The sequence below is a fragment of the Oreochromis aureus genome, linkage group 5 (genome assembly GCF_013358895.1).
Source record: "Oreochromis aureus strain Israel breed Guangdong linkage group 5, ZZ_aureus, whole genome shotgun sequence".
In the NCBI taxonomy this organism is placed as follows: Eukaryota; Metazoa; Chordata; class Actinopteri; order Cichliformes; family Cichlidae; genus Oreochromis; species Oreochromis aureus.
In genome coordinates, this window is record NC_052946.1 from 33010978 (window position 1) to 33033035 (window position 22058).

The window sequence follows — 22058 nt, forward strand, 5'->3', positions numbered from 1 at the left end:
ACAATTTTGCCAATGCAGCCCCAACCCATGACAGACGCTTCATTTGATTTATAGATGGTTGTAGACAATCACTGCTATACCTCTCCCATGAACTCCTCCGTACATATGGACAATGATTTGAACAGAAATCATTATCACCCCATCATCACCCCACAAACCCTGTTGCTGCAGATTTTCAGTACAGTTCTTGTGTAATTTTATATATCTCAAACTTTTCTCCTCTTTTTCCTTAAAATGGGCTCTTGACAGCTACCCTTCCACTGAGACAATTCCTTTTGTTTCCTATTTTTTTTAAAAGACATAACTGTCAGATAAAGTTCACCAGCGGTTACATTTTAGGTCTGCCAATTCTTCTTTTGTTCTCCACTTGTCCAGGTTCCCCCAATTTTTTAAGGACACCATGGCAAGAAATGTCAAGCTTTCAGCTTTGGGAATCACCTTGTTTGCGTAAAATACTTTTTTGTGATCGTCAAATGTGTTATATTTAGTGTTTTTTGTACATTCAAACAAAGAAATGGGGGAAAAAAATGATGTTTTTTTGTTACAGGCTGCTACTATCAAAGTGGCTAAAGATAAAATTTAAAATCACTTCTTTGCTTGTGTTACATTTCACATGTTACCAAAATAAAAAAATAAAAAAATCAGCCAGTGCCCAAAGTAAAAACTTTAAAAGACCTTCAGGAGGGCTAGAGAATTGCTCAAGACTACTTCAAAACATTTTTTCAAGAAGATCTGACTTCTTGGAAGCAGAAATATAAAGAAAGGTGGCTCAATACTTTTACTTTATATCAAAGTGCTCTACGTCAAATAAAAGATCAAAAAGTCAATAATTAACATGGTGTATAAAATTTTAATAATCTAAAGCAAATTGTAAACAACAAGCTGTTATTTAATGAGGGAATACGTGTTGAACTCTTCATTTGTTCTGAGTAATTCCAGTAAAAAAAAAAAAAAAAGATATAGTATGCTACACAGATACGATCTAACTTGTTAAATATCTCAGCATTAGAATTGCTATTAGATGGTTATTGCCAAAAAATAAAGAGCCTTCTTCTCCAAAAGAACACATTTTTACAGTAGTGGCTATCATAAGGGAGCATTTTTATATCACTTAAAAGCAGTTTGCTGTTTTAAACTGTCTTATATTTTATTTTTGTAGTTACACTCAGTGAGTTTCTGCCAATTATCCTCAAGCAGGGCATAATACTTGGTTACATAAGCACAGAGATGTCACCAGTACTGTTAATATTTACTTCTTTTTTTGTAGTCTTGTCAGTTTTTAAAATTTTTTTCTTTCTCATGTTTCTTTCGTCATCATTGACTCTTTGATCTTTCGATCAGGACAGAAGTCTCTATAAGGCTGGGTTTGGTATAAATTTACTGATAGATTTTCTTTGATGGTTTTCAAGGTTTGCAGGAGAATAGTTCAAAGGAAAAAAGTGACAGAGAAACCTCTAATTGTTATAACAAAAACATCTCAGTGTCAACTCTGCCCTCAAAATGACATAACCAAAGGAATGACACTTCATGACAGGAGCGAAAACATTCACGAGGGATGTCTCATGCTCATCATGGTGTCACGTCAGTCTTATGTCCACCATTTGAAATGCTACCTGGATTTTTTTCATGGCGTAAGATACACTTTTGGCCTCATAAAGACAGCAGTCAAACAGCTTGTTGTTTCAAAAGTGTAAACTATTGTGAATGGATGAAAGGACAAAGTGTCAGTCAGCAACTTTTTTGCCTTTTCCTTCAAGGCTTCAAATTCATTTCACTTGAATGTCTTTAGGGTTTAATAGTATTTCTAAACCTTGTATTTCCTTGATTTGGTGCCATTTTATGTTGTCAACATGTTCTTTCCCCTCTAACCCCTGTGGTGCTGCAGTAAGGTGGTTGTAGTCATTAGTGTATCTGAAATGTGATTGGAGCGCAGGGGCAGAGGGGTGGAGGATGGAGATCTGGGGAGCTGGATGTGAAGCAGGCGAGCAGTAACAGGAGCGCTGTTCTCCTACTTTGTCCAACATCACGCAGAGCTGACCTTGAGGGGAATGGGGAAAATTGACAGGGGGGAGAGCGGTAACAAGGGCTAGCAATATATCAGGGAAGCAATTTGGAGCAGTTTATCCGATGAGGGTCAATTCCTGCTGCAGCACCATAGATCAGAGTTTTCAGGCCTGAGCGTGCCTTCATGTGGATGGGGTTAGGATAGATTCATTTTTGAATGACTGAGCTGCTGATCAAGCCCTGGCAAATCTTTCGCACAAAACATACAAGAGATGCAGAAAAATGTGCATCAGCAGATTTATCTCCTGCTATTTGTGGCCTTGCTCTGGCTCTAGTCCAAATCAAATCTTTTTTAAGAGGCATTTTCTTAATGCTCCCTTATATTTGCTACCCTCATTTGTGACTGAGCATATTCCTCCTCAGTATAGAAAAGACATTAAAGACCTGAACTAAATCTGTCATTGCAAAACGGTACAATGCCAGGAGTAATTTTACAGATGCCTTTACTCAGCATCTGACCTTTTCTAATACTGCTTCTATTTTGGATCACTGTCTCTCTGAACCTCTGAGACTGGACAGATGGCAGGTCTATTGAGCGCTAAAATTTGAGAGACAAGAGCACCATTACACTATGAGACACTTTGGCTCAGGCCCCAGCTTCAATGGAGGCTGGAAAAATCACATAGCTTCAGCAGAACATTTGAATTCCCTTCATTATTTTCACCTCCTGCGCGGTCAGTAGACTGAGCCTAGTTCAGATGTTCTGCTGTTTTCACAGAGCGGCAAGTCAGTACAATGGAGATTGTGATTTATATGGCATGTCCACCCACAAACTGTTTCAAATGTTGTGTAGGGATCAAGATATTCCAAGGATTATTTTTTTTCCATTTACTTGACTATTACCAAGACAGGTAAACCATCTATTTCCAGAACATCAAATGCTGCTGTTTTGTTAAAACTATTCGTATCTCACAGTTACACATAGTACAGGTTGTCCTTTGGCATCAGTACTGTGATATGACGGGTTTATGATAATAAACGGCTCTGTTATTAGAAACTCATCACATGTGGAGGAATGTAAAGAGTCTGACATCACATCAAATTTAAAACCCCTGGATAAATATTGTTTTTTCAATATGCAGGGCTAATTTTGTGATGGGATATACAGTGCTTGCAATATTTATTAGACCACCACCCAATGTAATTATACCACAGCTGTCCAAAATTAACAGTACTGGTAATAGCAAAATCTTTTAGGTTTCTGTAATGGTTGATCCACTATTATGAGCAAGCTCTTTGACCAAAGTGATCATTTTAATGCTAAAATAGAATCATTGCGGTTATCTATGAATTTTCAAATGTACTAGTTTACAAAAAAAGCTGAAAAAACTGTAAAGCACATAATTATTGTCATGTGATGAAGGGGTGAGTGATCACCCAAACGCAAAGGCAGGCGGAGTTAAACACAAAACAAGCTGTTTAATTAGGCCTGCTATGGAAACCTAAACTGGAGGTAAACACTAGGTAGCAGGAGCACAGGAGCTAGGAACCACGAGGGGAGGGTGAACGGACGTTCTGACAAAGGACTAAGGGAGACTGATAAAAACTGACAATAAATCCAACGGCAAGTGATTAAGGGAAGTGGAAACACATGGGAACACAGGTGAACTGAACAACAACTAATGAGGCGAGGGAGCAAAACTTAAACACACAAGGGACAAGAGCTCACCAAAATAAAACAGGAAGCAGCAGAAGACAAAGACCAAGATGAAAACATACAAACTTGATGGAGGAGACACAACAGGATGACACACATGGAAGAGACAGATGGGAAGGAAAATGTCTAAATGGAAGGATAATATACACACAAATAGACCAAATAAAAAGGAGTCGACACAGGAGGATGGGGGCACAGAGACTGACAGAACTTAACTGACAGCAAGGCACACAAGATGGGGGACTGGCAACCTAAGACAGGGAGTACAGAACACAGTAACTAGACACAGACAGGAAGGTTGACAGAGACAGAACTGACTACATACACTGGGACAAATGAGCCAAATGACAATTATTTTTTTAATTAAGATGCCAAATTACAGGTATTTGCTTTTCTGAATCGGAACATTTGTTTTAGGGGTTAAGCTTGATTCATTTCTGACTTCTCAGAGATGTGCTGACTAAAATCTTGGGTATAAAATGTGAATTCAGTGTGTTACTTGCCTAACAAATAACCTAATATTTCAGGTGATAGAAAAAAACACTAAACACATGGTCATGATTTTATTTAACAGTGCAAACAAAATGAAAGTCAACTTTTGTTTGTTTTTTTTCTTTTCCAAGGAGCTACTGTCATTGGGCAACAGTATCAATACAGTATTATATACATATTATAATGTTCGTGAGGATACAATATTTCATTTTAACACAATATGAAGGTGTCTTGTCATAATATTAATGATGTAGCTACACATGCACTATTATGATGGCTCACAAAGAGTTACAAGGTGAACTTGCTTTAGTTATATTACTGTACTTTAGGTATAAAGCAGATATATTGTAGGTTACTGTTACTTAAATTTTCTAGGGAAAGTACTATACCCTACTTTGAGTTATCCCATCTCTATTTTAAGAGAGGCATTTTGAACCTTGAACCTTGTCCTACTGGACAAGCAGGCTAATAATATGTCAATGCTAGCATTTAGCTTCACAGGGTATTCAAACCATGCCTCAGCAGGGGCATACCACTTAATGCACTGCACCATTAAACATTCTATATGAACTTTTTCACAATTTCCCTCCTGGAACTAGAAACTATCAGGGGGTTTGTGTCTACTAAATTTCAAACTCAGTTATTTTTCTAGAGTTCTAGAACTTCTAGAAAAGAAAAAACGCAAACAAAAAATGTAAACAAAAGGAAACAAAGAACCATGTTTTCCACCTCAGCTTTAATACAAATCTGTTTGACATTATTACTTCTGTTATTTGTTTAGTTGTGCTGTAGTTCACTTTTCTTGAAATTCGTTACACTAAATTTTTATGCAACAGTGTTAACAGTGGAAGTGATTATGTCTTAGATGGAATAATTGGTGTAATCTCTACTGTAGCAAACAAAAAGGAGGTATTCCTCTGACCTACTTTGTTGTATAACGCACAAAAAAAGACTTCCAAGCTACAGCAATAAATCCCTGTGAGGCTATAATTAGGCCCAGCAAAGCTCTGAGCTAAATGCTAAAATGCTCACTATGACAGTACTCACACGCTGATCTCTGGGTGATAACCACGTTCACCAACTTAGTTAAATGCATTTCGCTAAATAAAACTGAGGTTGCTTGGCATTGACCCTGGAGGAATTTGGTCTTGAACCAAGTCTTAAAAATATTGATGATGGCACAAAATATATAAAAAATAGTTAAGTGAAAAGTTTTCGTTATACACTATTAAGTCTGAGTAAATATTTGTACTTAATCACATCTGATAACTATAGGCAAATAAAAGGTCAGGGAATCTTCAAACTCACTGGGACTTGTCAAAGCATGACGGTGACTGTTAGTTTGTGGTAATCCACAAACTAACTGTAAAATCATATCACTCTCAAATTTTTTTTATTCAATATGGCAGAAAATACATGATTTTATACAATGTCTCTGCCTAAGAGTTGTTTTGATTTTGTGTAATTACTTTTTTAAAATTTATTGTTGTTTTCTTATGTCTGTTTAGTTTTAATTTGAATCTATAAATTCCCCACATGCCCTGTGGATGGTCTTTATCCTTCAAGCTTGTGTCCCCTACCATAGGCCTGTTAGCTCTTCTTGACAGAGATCTCTGATGTCTTTCCTGGGATCTGCTGGAGCCACTTGCCCAGTTTGGGGGTCACCACCGGAGTGCTCCAGTTTCCCATTGACCTCTTCCCATTTGCCTGTGGGATTCCAAGGTAATTTTAACTATCCAGCATTGCCTTATGGTAATGCATTCCCATAGTTCTGACTACCATCCCTCTCTTTGTTACAATCCAACTACACTTCTTCATCCCGTATCGGTGGCAGTTTAACTTTCAGTGTGTATTAGCAGAAGAAGAAAAATCTGATCGTGGAGGGGTTTTACTGGCTGTCCATATCCCCAGAAAAGTTATTGTTATTATTATTTTTTTTTCGCACAGAGGATCCATCTTCATCATCTGCTTAAAGATGGATCCTCTAGCTTAAAGCATTTACAGAATGTAAACTTCCCTGTTTATGTTTTTCTAACCACCTGTGACCTTACATTATAGCTTGGAATTACTGAGATATAACATATGGGTTTTTCCTTGTTAATTTCTGTGAACCTCTGTGATGTGTTTGAATCTGTATTTCAAACACAATACCACCCACTCACACATGAAGTAAAGGAGTGAAAAGACCAACCCAAACACATACAGTTTGAAAAGTACAATTTTGTATATTGGCAATTTCTGAATAGCTCAAATGACAACAACTTTTATTTCATAATACTTTCTGTGTTTCATAATGACTAATGAAGTCTGGCCTTGAAAATCAGTGCATTGTAATACTGGGTAGTTCTCACACACTGGTAGTTTTAGGTATACAGTGACCCCTGGTGGTTCAAGTGTTAAAATCAGAGAATATCGTTTTTTATTAATTTTTTTAATTACTGGTCCTGGCAGCAATCCAGGTGTTGTCAAGTTCTAAACCTTTCCTATCTCATTATAATTCAAATGTCATCACTGGTTGACTAATTGGGTTAATGACTAATTTGTTTTAGTCATCTGCTGGTATTTAGTGCACTCAAGACTCTCTTTACAATGCTATGACAGCATCACAAAAATTTATCCTGGCTTTACTAAATCCATTTGTCCATGAATGTCTAACAGTGTAGCTCCATGAGGGCTATACATAGTGGGTTAATAGCCAATAAAAGGACAACAAAACTGAATCAAATCCAGAAATGGTCTGATGAACCAGGTACATTGCCAAGGACATTGTGGACGAATATTTATGCTATGTGACTCAAACTACAGTGAGTCCCCTGTTCATAGCCTACAGGATTTTCACTATGTGCCATCATAAAGCAGATATACTACACAGTTGGAAATGCATTTTTGCATCTTATCTGTTCTCGGCTCATTTTCCGCTTGAGGAAGTTGGGAAAATTGACTTAGAATTGCTCCATGCAAAGTAGCTGCACTTTCCACTCACATGGTTAGACACAGGGCATTAGAGTGTGGCACAGGTACGTTTGCCTTTCCACAATGGACCTCAAGTGTCCATGCTGAAAATAAAAATAACATCAGCATCCAAGCTTTCATTAATGTTCTGAAGAGTGTAACAAAAGTAGAATGGAGTTTAGAGCAAAAATAAAAAACGCTGTATATGCCTAGGGTAAGAATTGTTGCCATGGAAACGTTTCTTCGACATGTTGTTGTAGTTAATTAAACCTTGATGCAGATTTATAAACAGATTTCTACATTGCATTTTATTTCAGCAGCCCACTTTTACTGTAGTGTCAGCATAGTTATTAAATTAAAACCCTGAATGCATCACTGCACATAAATATGTACTGGTTTTGTGTGAAATGTGTATGTGCTGGTCCTTTTCACATTAAGAGTGGTAGTGTGCAACACAGCTACATCTATCATAATAATTTCACATTTTTCAGAAAATAAAAATGTTAATTTGAAGCCAAACACGAAGTAAACAACATTTTGAGGAACTGAAGAACCCTGTAATACAATTCCATTTGCATTTCATGCATCTGTTTCCATGACAGGTACATACAATCTTTTATTTTTGCCTCCGAGAACTTCCTCTGAATGCTAATTCTGCCTTACCGTCAAAAGCTTTGTCAGTAAAGGTATGAAGCTGGACAGTCTGAAAAAAAACCCTCCTAATAAATAATTAATTGGTGCCCCTGCACTTAGGGTGTAATTTACCTCACCATTTCACAGTTATTTTATTAAGGCCTGGTGCTCGCTGGCCAGTGAAGTTAGAATTCATGAAATATTCATCAGTGAAAAGAGGCATGAGACAACAGCTCATAGCCTGAGGATTTATTTGGAAAAAAACAACAATGACATCAACAAATCTCTTGTAAAATCCTGGCTTGCTTCACAGCTTCTCCCGCCTGTGCATGGCGGATTTGTGGCAACCTTTCTGCAAGAGGCCAAATGGCTCCAGAAGAGCTGTGCTCATACCTCATAATGCCAAGGTGGCCTCCAGGGAATGAGGCAGCTGAATGGTGGTGCAGAGGAGGAAACCAATGAACGGACACCATGCTCATATGTATCTGTAGTACTTTATGAACCAAGAAGGACAGGGCATTTTTACACATTCAGAAATAGATTACCGGTACTAATAGCAAGGAGTACACAAGCAAGGGATCATTTTGGGTTGAGACTTATATACGTCACCTTTTTATGAGCTAATGAACCACATCTCTTGCCCAATTTGACCCAATCCCAGGTTATCTGGCTCATAAAATATTTCACAGAACTAAAGTTTGAGTGATTTATAAATTTTATCATATTGTAAAAGTAAAAAGCTTTTCCACATTCAGCTGCTTTGATCAAATCAAAAGCTGGTCTCTCAGTTTGTTCAGTAACTTGAAAATAAGATTTTACTTTGTGCAGCCAACTGTGGCTTTATCACTGACTTGCACACATGAACATACCAAACCCTCTATACCAGAAACACCGCGGGCCACGACAATGTTTTAATGCAGTGAACATCTGTATGCATGCAGGAAAGATTTGGTAGGCAGGAGGGATGAAATATTCATCAGCTGCTGTCTTTTGACAATGACATTACATGACAATGGTCTCACTTTCAAATGTCTAAGGTGCACAAATCCGAAAGGGAACTTACCTTACATAATTTGTGCTTGTTTCATTCAGTGCTGAAGTGCCAAAGCCAAGTAGACACTTGAAATTCAACAGCACATTTAAATTGAGAGGTTAGTGAATTGGCATGATAAAAAAAAACTGCCCTTGAAAAAGAGTAACCTACAGAGATTAAACACATTGTATGTAAATATGGGGAAAGAAGCCCATAAATATTTAATTTTCTGGCAATGTAGCACAGGAGATAAAAATAATGCTTCCTTCAAGTGAGAATCTTGTTATGAAATCGAGGAAAAAGCCATTCGGTGTTATCAGATTTTCTATGAAGTCCAGCATTTCTTTTGAGAAGCACCATCTTTTATTTAAATGTCAGGATCTGGCTTTCTGGTGTGGGTGTTAGATGATGACTCCAGCTTTCCTCAGCTTGCTGAGATCAGGGGGATGAGGTGGACCTGAGAATTGGATTTGACTGAAAAGGTCACTGTAAAAAATAGAAGAAAAAAAAAGATGCTACGTATTTGTTATAATAAGGATTTTTTCCCCCCGGTGTAACATACTCCGTGTCAAGGATTGTTTCTTTGCAGCAATAATAATTATACAGTAACTTTAAATTCATTATGTATCTGATGCCATCAAACAATAAGATGAATCTCACTCAATCTCTTATCAATTTTCTTACAGTCAAAACTTCACCTTAATTTATAATGAACCATTCAGATTTAATGAGCCTTTGTTAGCCCAATAATTTACCACAGAGGTTTCTGAAGGCTGGTGTAATGTGTGTTGGTGCTACAGAGGAAATACATTTATGATGAGTAAAAATCACTAAAAAAGATTCTCAAATGCAGAAAAACACCTGGGAAAAAATTATCTCTGAAACAACCAAGTATTACCAGTGGCACTGCCTGTGAGCTGCTGAAATAGAGAATCTAAAAAACCCCCACTAACTGCTAGAAAAAACAAATTTCTCCTCTTCCAAGAGCCTGACTAGGCTTTTATAATAAACAGACTAAAATGAGCTGTACAGTATGTAAGATATGCCCATTAAACATTAGCCTGTAAATTGTATGGAGACTGACAAAAACCTAAATACTCCTTAATATTTGCAGCTATAAATTTGAAATGTTTAATCCCTGTAAAAAATATGGACTGAAGACAAGAACAGCTATGTCTAACAAAATCAACATAGTCCAGTCAAGTCAATTTTATTTATGTAATGCTTAAAGCAACAGGAAACCTGAAGTACTTTCCCGGCACACCAAATTTGCTACCCAGGTCTCCAAGATCCCAATTACAAAACATGGAACTCCCATAAATAGTCGACATTATAAAATAATGACTGAAAAAGAAGTGAGAAAATAAGAAAAAAAACCCCGCACACAACTGAGTCCTAACAATGTAAAAACAGTCATTTAAAAGAGAAATAGACAATATTTACAGTGAGCTTAACCAAACCATGAGCAAACTCAGATGTGACTAAAAGTATTTGACAATAGGTAATTGTTTAGAGCTGATTTAAAATTGTCAGTTGCTAAACCGATTCTTATATAGGAAGGCAGAATATTCCAGAGTTTAGGGACAATAGCATAACCTGGTTGCATTCATTTTTAGGTGAGAAGGGGGCACAGAGAGAAATTGTTGGAATGAGGACCTCAGAGGCAAAATACAGAGTTAAAATATCTGTAAAATACTATAGAGCTAAACCACGAAGGGCTAAAAAACACAAATAATTAAAGTTTAAAATCTATTAAAAACTTCATAAGTAGCCAGTACAGCTGAGCTAAGACAGGAGCCATGTGCTGGTTGTTTTTTTTTTTGAACAATTCCAGTCCAGCAACTGCATTTTGAGTCATCTGCAATTGAGAGAGTGGACCATCCTATGAAAAGGGAGTAATACAAGCATGGATAACTTCTAAATCCTTTAGTGACAAATCTGGCTTTAATAGCAATGGCTTTGCAACATTCTTGATTTGATTGTTAAGAGTTAACCTCTAATGTCTCATGTATTATATTTGATGTGAGTTTTTTTTTAATCTTCAGTGTGTTGCACAAAACAGTTTTAAGCAATAAATTGCAAAAAATGCTGTCTTTGAAAAATATGATAGAAAATAAAACTCATATGTAAAATCTTATTTTATTTATGTATTTTGTTCAAAGGCTCTATAACCACTCCATTTGCAAAAAATTAATAAAAAAAAAAATTTCTGCTAATTATTTCATTCATTCAGTTCAGGCTTTAATGGGTTATAAGGAACTATACATAAAGACCCCAAGAGTTTTAACTGCAGTTTGGGAGTATCCTAATAAAGGAAGCGCCCCAGTGAGGATGTTTGTAGAGGCTGGGGGCGCAAATAAAATAAGTTCAGTTTTGCTTTAGTCATTGGTTCAGTCATTTAGTTGCGATTTTTTTTTTTTTGTCATGTAGAATTTCAGCTCATTCAAACAGTCAAAGAGGATCCCTGTTAAGCTTTCGAATCAGTAATAGACTTAAGGCGACCTGATTATGGCCTGTTTTCTTACATGTCAAAACGAGTCTAACCCATTAGTTTTTTTAAAAGGCAAAGCAATCAAGAGGAGTTTTATAGAAAAATGTTTCTGCAGTGACTGCAGATCCTTGCCCGATATGTTGTCTGTTATCTGAGCAAACTGAAGATCACTGAAGAATATTTAAACATTTTCTAACAACTTGAAACTTGTTCTCAGTGCAAAGAAAAAAAAAACTGCATGTAGGCAATCTCTTGTTCCATGACTTAGTTTTAGCACCACAGGCACTTCAATTAAAAGGTCATGCCCTGCTGGGTGGAGATGTCAGTGCTGATGCAAAGCTTGCATTCTGTCTTGCAATTGCAGTTCCAGTGAGCCCAGTGCCATCAGTACAAGTGGTTAGTTGCCTTGTCATTGCTATAAGGAAAGTGTTTCTCTGCAAACACTGACACTCTTATAACAGCTATGGTTTTTATTTAAAGGATAACTGAAAGAGCGTCATAATGGTAATGTTCTGCAGTAGCACACATAAATATGTGTTTTAGTGTAGAGCGAGCAGCACAGTATGTGTAATAATTTTTTTTTATAGCATTAACAGTTACAGTCTTCGTGACTACATTGCAGCATTAAATGGATGGGATAGTTGTGGTAATACAGCATTATAGTATAGGGTAATATTTGTTTAACTACGTCAAACTGTGATGCTAACCTGAATAAGAACAACTTTCTCCTTACCGTAAGTGAATGTACGTATACGGCTAACATGTAACGGTCTGTCTCCCTCCTGTGGTCACTGATGCCTCTTCTGTGCTGCATTGCACCAGGTCAAAATACTTGGTCATACAAGGATTTGTCACCTGTCCATACCTGCTTCATGCCCTGGAGGACGGGGCGGTGGCCCCCCACACCCTCTAGCAGATCATTACATGAAGGAACCTTTTTAAAAACAAAGCGCTCATGCTCACAGGTGTACACACAGGTGATCACACACAAACACACCCTTTTTGGCTCTTACCTCAAAGCACACTGTGCGCTGTCGATCTTCGTGCTGCACAATAATGTTTAATATTTAGTATTTACTGTCATATTCCATAGATCATTGTGATGTTGTTTATTACTCTCGTTTTCTTCTGCTTGCTTTCTCTTTTTCTCAACAGGTGATCCAGGTGATCGATATATGTATTTTTTTGTCTGCTTATTCTGTTGGTTTTGTTTTTTGCCCTTTTTCCCCGTCCCTCTTCCCCACTGTTTTCTTTTCCTCTTTCTTTCTCCCTTTCTTTCCCCAGTTAAGTCTGTCCCGTATTCAGCAAGTGAAAATAAAATAAACAATAAAGGTGAATCAAATGGACCATTACGGCAAGGCTGGGATGGTCAATTTGGTAAAGTAAATCCGTTGGGCACCTTTCTTCGCCTTTAGACAATAATTCTGATGGCAAAAGAACCAAACGGGACAGGTTAAAAAAAAAAAAAAAAAAAAAAAAAAAAAAAAAAGGATTTGTCACCTGTCCCGTTGCTGTGTCTGTTGCTGGAAAATTGACTTACGAAACTAATATTTACATCCCCATGCTGCTGACCTTTGACTTTTCTTTTCATATTTTTCAAACCATGGGCTCAGGAACAAATTAACCTTTGAGTGTGGTGTTTTAAGAAACCTTTTCTGCAGTCATCTGAGAACCAACTACATTAAATGACATGTAAAACAGTTAGAAGAAAAACTGACTCATACAAGTAGACACTGTCACATTAGTATTGTCTGCAGGCAGAAAGCCAAGCTCATAACAACCCTACATGTGTTGGCTCCCTGCAAGACAGCAAGATGTCAAAGTAAAGAACAGTTACTGGAAGTTATTAAGCTCACTGAACTCCCTCTGTACTGAAAAAGTAATATGCAGCATTCAAAGTGTTGGATAAGCTTAAGAAAATGAATCAATCAATGGATGGATGAGTATTTTAGTTTTTTTAAAGAAAACTTTTTATCCTTGCACTCTCTTCTGTGGTCTTATTTAAACATTCTTGGCTTGCTTGTTAATGTCAACCAGTTCTCACCTGATTTCATTTAAAATTTAACGACTGTAAACTCTGCTCTTGAGAATTTGACTTCTGTGATGAAGTTGTGTTGTGTGTAGTTGAAGAGGATAGGCTAGCTGCTGCTGGAAGGCTGTGCTGTTGGCAAAACGAGTCCAATGGCCAATCAAAAAAGCATGATATGCAAATATGCAGATTCATATTGGTAGAAAGTTCGAGCATGTGCTTATCTGAAGTAAGTTGGTGTAATTTTTGAGGCACATGATGGATGTGTATTACATCATCTCAGCTGCTGAGTAATTTAAGAAAGTCTTTTAAGCTATGGGTGCTTATTGCAACTTTAAATTTTTATAGTACATACAGTTGTTAGCATGGCTATCAGCAATCTGACATTTACAAAAAAAATAATTCTAACTAAACAATCAGCTGTAATAAATGTACCTACACAACAGGAAGCTGGTTGATATTTTATGTATCACCTGTGCCAGTCATAAAAATACCAAAAGTATTCGACCCTTTCTTCTGCATATAGCATGTAATGGATTTGCAGGCAGCTGTGAGCAAAAAAAAAAAAAAAAGAACACAAGAGGTTTAGTGCTAATAACACAGGGAATAATTATTAACTTACCATTAACCTACCTCAGCTTATTAGTAGGTTGTTCAGCCCCTTACCCAGTAACTCAATGTTACTGGGTAAGGGGCTGAACATCAAGTTGCTCTTCCTGGCAGACAGGTGCCCTAAATGACAGCTTGTGTGTCAATATGTAAATGCTAAAGATATTCTGCAAAGCTGCTCATATTAAAACAGAGCTTTTACCATTTATATTTCTATAGCTCAGATAGTCAATTAGTATCATTTCATAGAGCCATTATCATTTAACCACATACAGTGTGACATTTTCACTTTGTTCTATAATTTAAAAAATGTGTTCAAAAGTGCTCAAATAATTCTTCATCATAGCCCTAAATTGGCTCTCATCTGCGGTGCAATTTGTTACAGTTTGACAAGTCATTTAATTTTGACCAAAATTAGTTCCTATGGATGAATATACAGAATATTGAGTTGCTTGTTTTCCCTTTATGAATCCATCTGTATCATCCCTGCCTAAAGCAAAACCTGCCCTTAGTCACAGCATGTCTTCATCTAATTTCTGACGGTTTTATATATTAATACTTGAAAGAAAAGCACAATTTTGATCATGGATGCATGCGATGAAGCATTATTGCTGCATCTGACTAATGCAGACACTGTGAAGATGGTGAACGGATGGTGAAAGTGGCGATGTTGGCACGAGTGGGCGTTGTCATAGAGACATCTCATTAGGCCAGACAGACGCAGATAAAGCCAGTGGAGGTGCGACAGATTTTTTAGGACAAGTGATTCAGTCTGTAAGGTGGTTATTGCAAAAGCAAGTGTAGTCTGAATTGGATATTGATCCTCTCGGGGTAACAATGTGGAGCAGGTAGTAACTGCTGAACTGAGCCTCATTTCACCGAAAGCGAGCATGTGGACAGCCTTGGTAAAATTCTCACAGTCGCTTGAGTGCTCAGACTCTGGCAAATCGCAGCAAGCTGGCAGATGTTGAACAGATGCATACTGAGTGAAACTTAAAGAAAGTCTGCACGCTAATACTTGAAAAATCAATACTAAATGATCTATTGAAAGAACAGAAATACCCAAAGGTGCAGTTTGTCAAACAAGAGATGCTACTCTGTGAAAAATACTCATAGAGAAATTAGTAATCTAAAAAAAGTAATGTCCATATGACAAGTCCAAGCATATTTATGTTTCTGGTTTGTAAATGAAAAAAATAAGGTAATTATAAAGTTATATCTCATAAATATTCAATAACTCGTTAAACTACCAAAATACTGCAGTTCTCCAAATAAACTGATCCATTGTACAGTGTATAGTAAATCTTAAAGTATTCCTATAATTAGTGTATAAAAACTACTTTTTGAGGCAACTGTGATTTTTTTTCCTTTGACAATAAAGTTCTATACAGTCCATTCTTGAGTCCGTGAATTGAGGAATTGCGGATATACAAACTGAGCATTGAGATGAGATGAGAGAGTATTAAAATAATTATTTTACATAGCAAAAAATGCAGTGTCTCCAGCCACGGCTGTTGGCCTTCTCAGCCTCCTATGACTTGAGGTTTCAAATTTACAAAAACTGCCTTTTATTTCAAGACCAAAATAAAAGTGACACAAAATGCTCAAAAACTGGAATTAATGATTTGTTGGGATTTTTCCTTGTCAAATGACATGATTATGATGAATGCTCTTAATTAAAATTTGTCTACTTAGTGAATGATTGATGAATTCATTATATCAGGTATTGATTTTATTAACAATCTAGAATCAAACCTTTGTGAACACCTGACTTGTGAGAAGCAAAAATGAAAATGTATTGACCGAAACCACAGAGAAAGAAAGACCTCTCAGTGATTTATGTATGAACGCTGGGCCCATGGTGTCAGCTCATTTTTTGTCAAGCAAAATGGAGCAATCAGCTGTATCAAAGGATGTGCTAAGATCAAGAGGGATTAAAATAGAACAATCCTCAACACTGGCAGCCAGTAGATCATTAGTGAGCTTATGGGTAGCTGTTTTTGTGCTGTGAAGGGCTTTTAAGTCAGATTGATTAAAAGGAATGCTGCTGTTATTCTTTAAAGCAGAGAACTTAATGGAAAAATACTTTTTTCCATAAGTGACGATACAAGATGAAGGATTTGAATTGTTATGACGTAGACACGAAGTTAAATGATAATGTAGGCTATTCAAAATAACATCTCTTTGCATATGACAGAAAAAAGTCAGATGTTTAGATGCAAAATTATCACCTAACCTCTAACAGAACACATTTTATGTGTTGCACAAATGCAAAAGATTAAAGTGACAGGCTTTTGTATATATTGGCATTATTTTTATAACATTTAAATGGGCGTTCACCACTTCTTTTTTCATTTAAATTTGACAAATGCGAGACAAAGGATATGAACAAGCTAGATTATATCGGAAATAAATCAGAGAAGAGAGAAGAAATAAACACATTATGTAAAATGTTGATGTGACGTGATTGATATGAATGAATGAAATAGCTGCTGCATATGGATGGATGATAAGAAACACATTTCTTATAACAAATATTCTGGCTGAATATCGCAAAACCTAAATAAACATGCACACCTATACAGTATATACTTCTTTTCTCAAGCACTGTAAGTAATTTATTATGAATGAGTGTAGGAAGAAAGAAGTAACAGTGTAAGATATTTATGAACCCAAGCTATCACAAACGTTAGGAGCAGTCAACCTGAGTGAAATGAAATGATGGACAGTACAAAAAAAATAGAGATAAGACGTCTATATTCTAACATTCAAATGGATATCAACACATAAAAAAGACTAATAGGATTGTTGACTTTTGCCCATAATAAGGTTTGAAAAGCTTTTTGCTTGTGATCTATGCTTCGACAGTGCTTCAGGTTAAACAGCATTATTAACTTATCCAACCAGAGCACTTGAAACAAAGGCCATGCTCATTTATGCAGTACAGTACAGCTAACAACATCTGCACTATTATATCAAGAAGATTCGGCCACGTAGTTCATCATGACCTTCATCATTCATGTCATATCAATTTATCATTTGTGTATTTGCATATGAATCAGTGCAACAACATGACTGGCTTACATATTTCATACTCTGACTGCTGATTGGTTTTTTGGGGGGAAACAACCATCATCTTTGTAATTCTGGAATTCTATGGACTTCTTTGAGGAGTGATTGATTGCGATGTCTCCATATGACTACTCACTTAATGCCTGTTAAAGCATGGTAGGCTGGTGAATGCTGTAAGAATGAATACTATATTAAGTGGAATGTGAACTGAAAATGATAACAAGAATTTTATTGCATTATGATCATTTATGTTGTTTATGTTTTAGATAAGCAATCAGGATATAAGAAATCATGCCTACTGACCAATCAGCTCTTTGGAAGATCGTGTCATCAATCCAGATAGATTCCTCAGATCTTTGTCCAGAAATACAAAGAGCCTTATTCCACAGGTAGCACCACACAGGTGAGTCACAGGTGGCCATCAAATCATAATGAAGGAAAAACTAACAAGACGGGAAGCAAAACAGACAACAGTGTAAGCAGGCCAAGAATTCCAAAATAAAACGAACAGGAAATTACAAGGTAAACCAAAGTACGGACACCCACCATTGTCTTTTAAGACAAGCTGTGGCTTTGGAGAATTGCTTTCAGATTTTAGACCCTTGTGCAGTTCTGCTTTTCATGTAATGTAAAATTATCTGTATTAAGGCACAGCATGCTGCACAAGTGCTGGAAAACTCTGTCAACTGTTTTCTGAGCTAACGGTCAGTTATCGTGTACCCCAATGCCATCACAGTTTAAAAATACTGAAACTGCCAGTGTGAAAGACTGACTACAACCCCAAAAGTTGTGTTCCAGATTGCCTGAAATAAAGGTAACAGTCAGCCTATTACTTATTGAAACAAATTCAAATATGAGTATAATAAAAAACGAATACAACGTCCCCCACCTAACTAACAATTATCACAATTTCACAGCATTTAGTTGTTTCTTTGTTGTTCTTTTTAATTCTAAATTGAAAATCCTAGAAGCACAGAAGGTCTGTCAATGAGAGCTTTCATGGCCCGTCACACAAGACTTTCTGAGGAGACCTGTGTGACTGAGATACAACACAATCCAGCCAACTACAGCTCCTTGGCTCTAGTAAGTTTATAAGACATGTTGCCAACAGATAGTGATTGATGATAGCATCTGATGCAATTTACTCCTTGTCCAGGGTTGTTGGTTCACATTCTGTGGTTGATGGTGAAAGCACAGGTTCCAAAGAAAATCTCCTGTGAATCTGTCAGCTAGAATATAACTCTGGGATTTAAAAGCAAAGACTGTGGATGGGATTTTTGTTTATCTGCAAATACAGATGGAAATAAGTTTTAGGATGTGCGCTGTGTAAATGACAAATGGAAACTTCAAATAATTATACTGTCTGATTGGAAAAGAAGACTAAGCACAATATTTGGATCTAAAAAATGTAAGAAAAATATGGCTTTAGAGATTAGAAAGTCTATTAATGAACTGTTTTCCAGATAGAAGGCACTCACAGAGGGGGAAGAATTTGGATTTCAATGCAATCACTGTTGCTGGTTCTCCATTGAGAAGGAGGAGTGCCCAAAGACTGGGTGTTGTTAAGGAAATTGATGAAATCTGAAAAATTACCATGTTGACTAGATTAGGCAGGGCAACTTATCAAGCGATCTCTTGATAGTACGGTTTGATGGATTGTGCGCCTTCTTTATTTTCTCAGAATTTATTCTTAATTGGTCCTTGCAATTAGACGTTGCTACAGAAAAGACATAGTAAACGTTTCCCAAATTGCATTTTTAGATTGGTTTTAGGTTGTTTTCCAGTTCTTGACAGTGTGTGTGCCCCTCTTTATTCATCTCAAATGAACCATGATGACTTTATTTTTAAATCTAGTAACCACATAGACACTCTCATTACCATGATTGTCATTCTGCAGTTACCAGGCAAACAGCAGATGTGCAAATGAAATACTTCACCTCAGTGATCCCACATCTGGTCTATTTTGGATTTTTCTCTGCAGATCTCCGGCTCTGACAATTGCATCTGACCAGCACTTACTTAAAATGCCAAACTGTTGTACTCCTTTTTGATGTTCTTGTATAAGAAATGCCAAAACTAAGCAACAGAGCTACCTTTGTAGCAAATGTGTTTAATTTTATGGGTCACATTTAATACTCCATATTTTAAGCTGATCAAAATGTGATTAACAAACAAAATATAATTAATATAAATAAAGAACATTTTATTCAGGCAAAGGATCAGGAAGATGTCAATTATATTTGTCAACTGTAACATCCAGTTGTCAATTTAAAGTTAAATCATGTTAATCTTTGTACTTGGATTATAGCAACAGAAGCATGGAAATTTAGAAGCTGGATATAGATAATGACACTGAGAAGAAATGACTTATCAGTCATCCATGACTGCTGTATAAAGTATGATTTTGACTCAGACAACTTGTTTAAATGATGTGAGGAAGCATCCGGACAGAAACCATGCAGGCACAGGGAGAACATGTAAACTTACCATAGACAGGCTGAAGCTTGTTTTTGTGGCAGTGAGGCGAGAGTGCTAACCACATCCATGCTGCCTTGTATTATATATTGCAGAACTGTGATGGTTATTATTGACATAAGTATTTAAGTATAAAAACAATTTTTTAAATTTTATTCTGTATCATTCAGCTTCAAAGTCATCCATGCATTGGAAGACATGCTCCCCCATCCATATAAGGTGGTTCTATTGACACATATTTCAGTCAACAACAACAAGCATGCAGTATTTAATTATAGGGTGGCTTCATATTTAGAATGAGGGCGGTGCCAATTTTATCATCTAACTTTTGGTAATAAAGCAAATAAGTAATTAAATAACTAATTCCTCTAAAAACAGAGGTGGGCAATTAATTTTCCCAAGGGGCCAAATGAGAAACTAGGACTGTTATAGATGGGGGAAATTAATTGGCCACCTCTGCTCTAAAACATACAAATTGCTTCTGATGAAAAATCAATTAATAATCAGAACACATATATTGTTGATCCTATATGGGCAACACTTTGGATGAGGTGTTAGCAATCTTATTTAAGATAACTCACAACATTTAATTTGCCCCTTATTGAAGATTGCAGTTGATATAAATGCAAGATGTTGTAATTGGCTGAAAAAGAAAGAAGTGGTAAATCAAGTAAATGCTTCTTATTATACTGTTCACATGGTGATATAAATATAGCTAAAAGTAGAAGTTTTTTTAAACAATAGAACCTGGGAGAGTCCAAAAATGTGTGAGTAATTCTTGAATTAAATACTAAAATGGCACAGAGGTAACTGTGTGTGCGTGGAATTCTCTTCTTCTTAAATGCCACTTACTTTGGGTGCATTAATTTAATGTCGGTCCTAGTTTCTGAAAATGAGAATGAATTACACTGACCTCCTCCTAAGTGAATTAACATGGGTGATTGTGGATGTAATTGCTAATTAGCATGACTCACTGATTTTACAGTCTCGCAGGTGGATCATTTTCAGTCTCAGAGGGTTTTAAAAGTGAGGAAACCTCATGAACAAAGACATTAGATTAATACCAAATTTTCCTAAATGTGAGCAGCCAGCGCTCCTCTCTTTTGGGAGCTGAAATGAAAAGTGCCTCATGATGTAGCACTGTGCGCATACCTATAAGTATTCCTACACCAGACAGACACAAAAAATCCATCCTTATCACAAAAGGTTAACGGAATAATTTTTCTTTCAAAATTACAGCCTGCAGACATATTTCTCATAATATGTAGTAGCACACATCACCTGGATGACAGTCAAATACTTCATGGACAGTATCATGGGAGACACAAACAACTGCCTTGCCCCTTGACCTTGTGATCTCATAAAAAAGCCAAAAGCCAAAAGCTCCACTGCTCTCACTGTCACTACACATGGGGCTTGAAATAGGTGAGCACTTCTGTTTACTTAAATCAAAATCCAATACAATGCCCTGGCAGTTTCCCTCCTGTTTTTTTTTCTTCCCCAGCACTCAGCCATGGCATGTCTCAAACAGATGCCCTTGACTTTCATTAGGTTATTAGCCTTTCAGGAGGTGAGCTATGCTTCAGAACTGGGTATGGAGTCCCTGGAGGCTGCACCGCAACACTGCCAGATGACTCGAAAAAGAGAACACAGGATATGTAACGAGAAAAAGAAGGAAGAGTGGATGAGAGGAGAGCAGGTAGGGCAGGTGTTTCTGACAAATGGAAAACAACAGATGTTTAAAAAGTCTCAGTATCACTGCCTGAATGCATAAAGCCAACAGCAACTGTTCACAGAGGAATGAAAAAAGTGTTATTTTGTCTGGATAGATATTAATATTACACATCAACAGTTGGAAATCATTCTTCTACCTGAGCTGCAGTCTGGCTTCTAATGCAGCAAAGAGCTTGTTGATTTAACCAGGAGGTTTAGCTCGCCTTTGCCAAGTCTACATCTCAGCTTATCCCTCTGTGATAGGCACACAACTCTCACAAAGGTCAGATGCCATTACAATAAGCTGTGCTCTCCAACAGATACAAAAACAATCAAAAGATGTCTTATAATAATCCACCCAATTTATTAAATACAGAGTTGTGCTGTAACTGGAACCTAACATTAGCCATCAGAAGGCAAGATGTGGGGTACTTCCTTGAAATGTCTGTTGTAGAGCTAACACACAGAGGAAAAACCATTGAGTCATTCACACCAATTTAATTTTATCAGCAAACCTAATGAACTTGTCTTTGGACAGCAAGAGGAAACCTTCGGAAGGTCCATGCAAGTATGGGATGTTCTTTGTTAACAGGAGTGGTACCCAGTGTGGTCTTCTGGGGTTGTGCTTTCTCCCTATCAGTCGAACCACTGTCCTCTGACCTTCATCATCAGCACAGAACCGACAATCATGCTATAATTTAAAATTTACTGAAATTGTTTTTCTTCCCATTCTGAAAAAGCTAGATTAACAGGTATTACACATAGTGTTACAAAAAAGTGCCAACAAATGCCACAATGCTACATGCACATGAAAAACAACTTTGCCAGTTCTCATAAA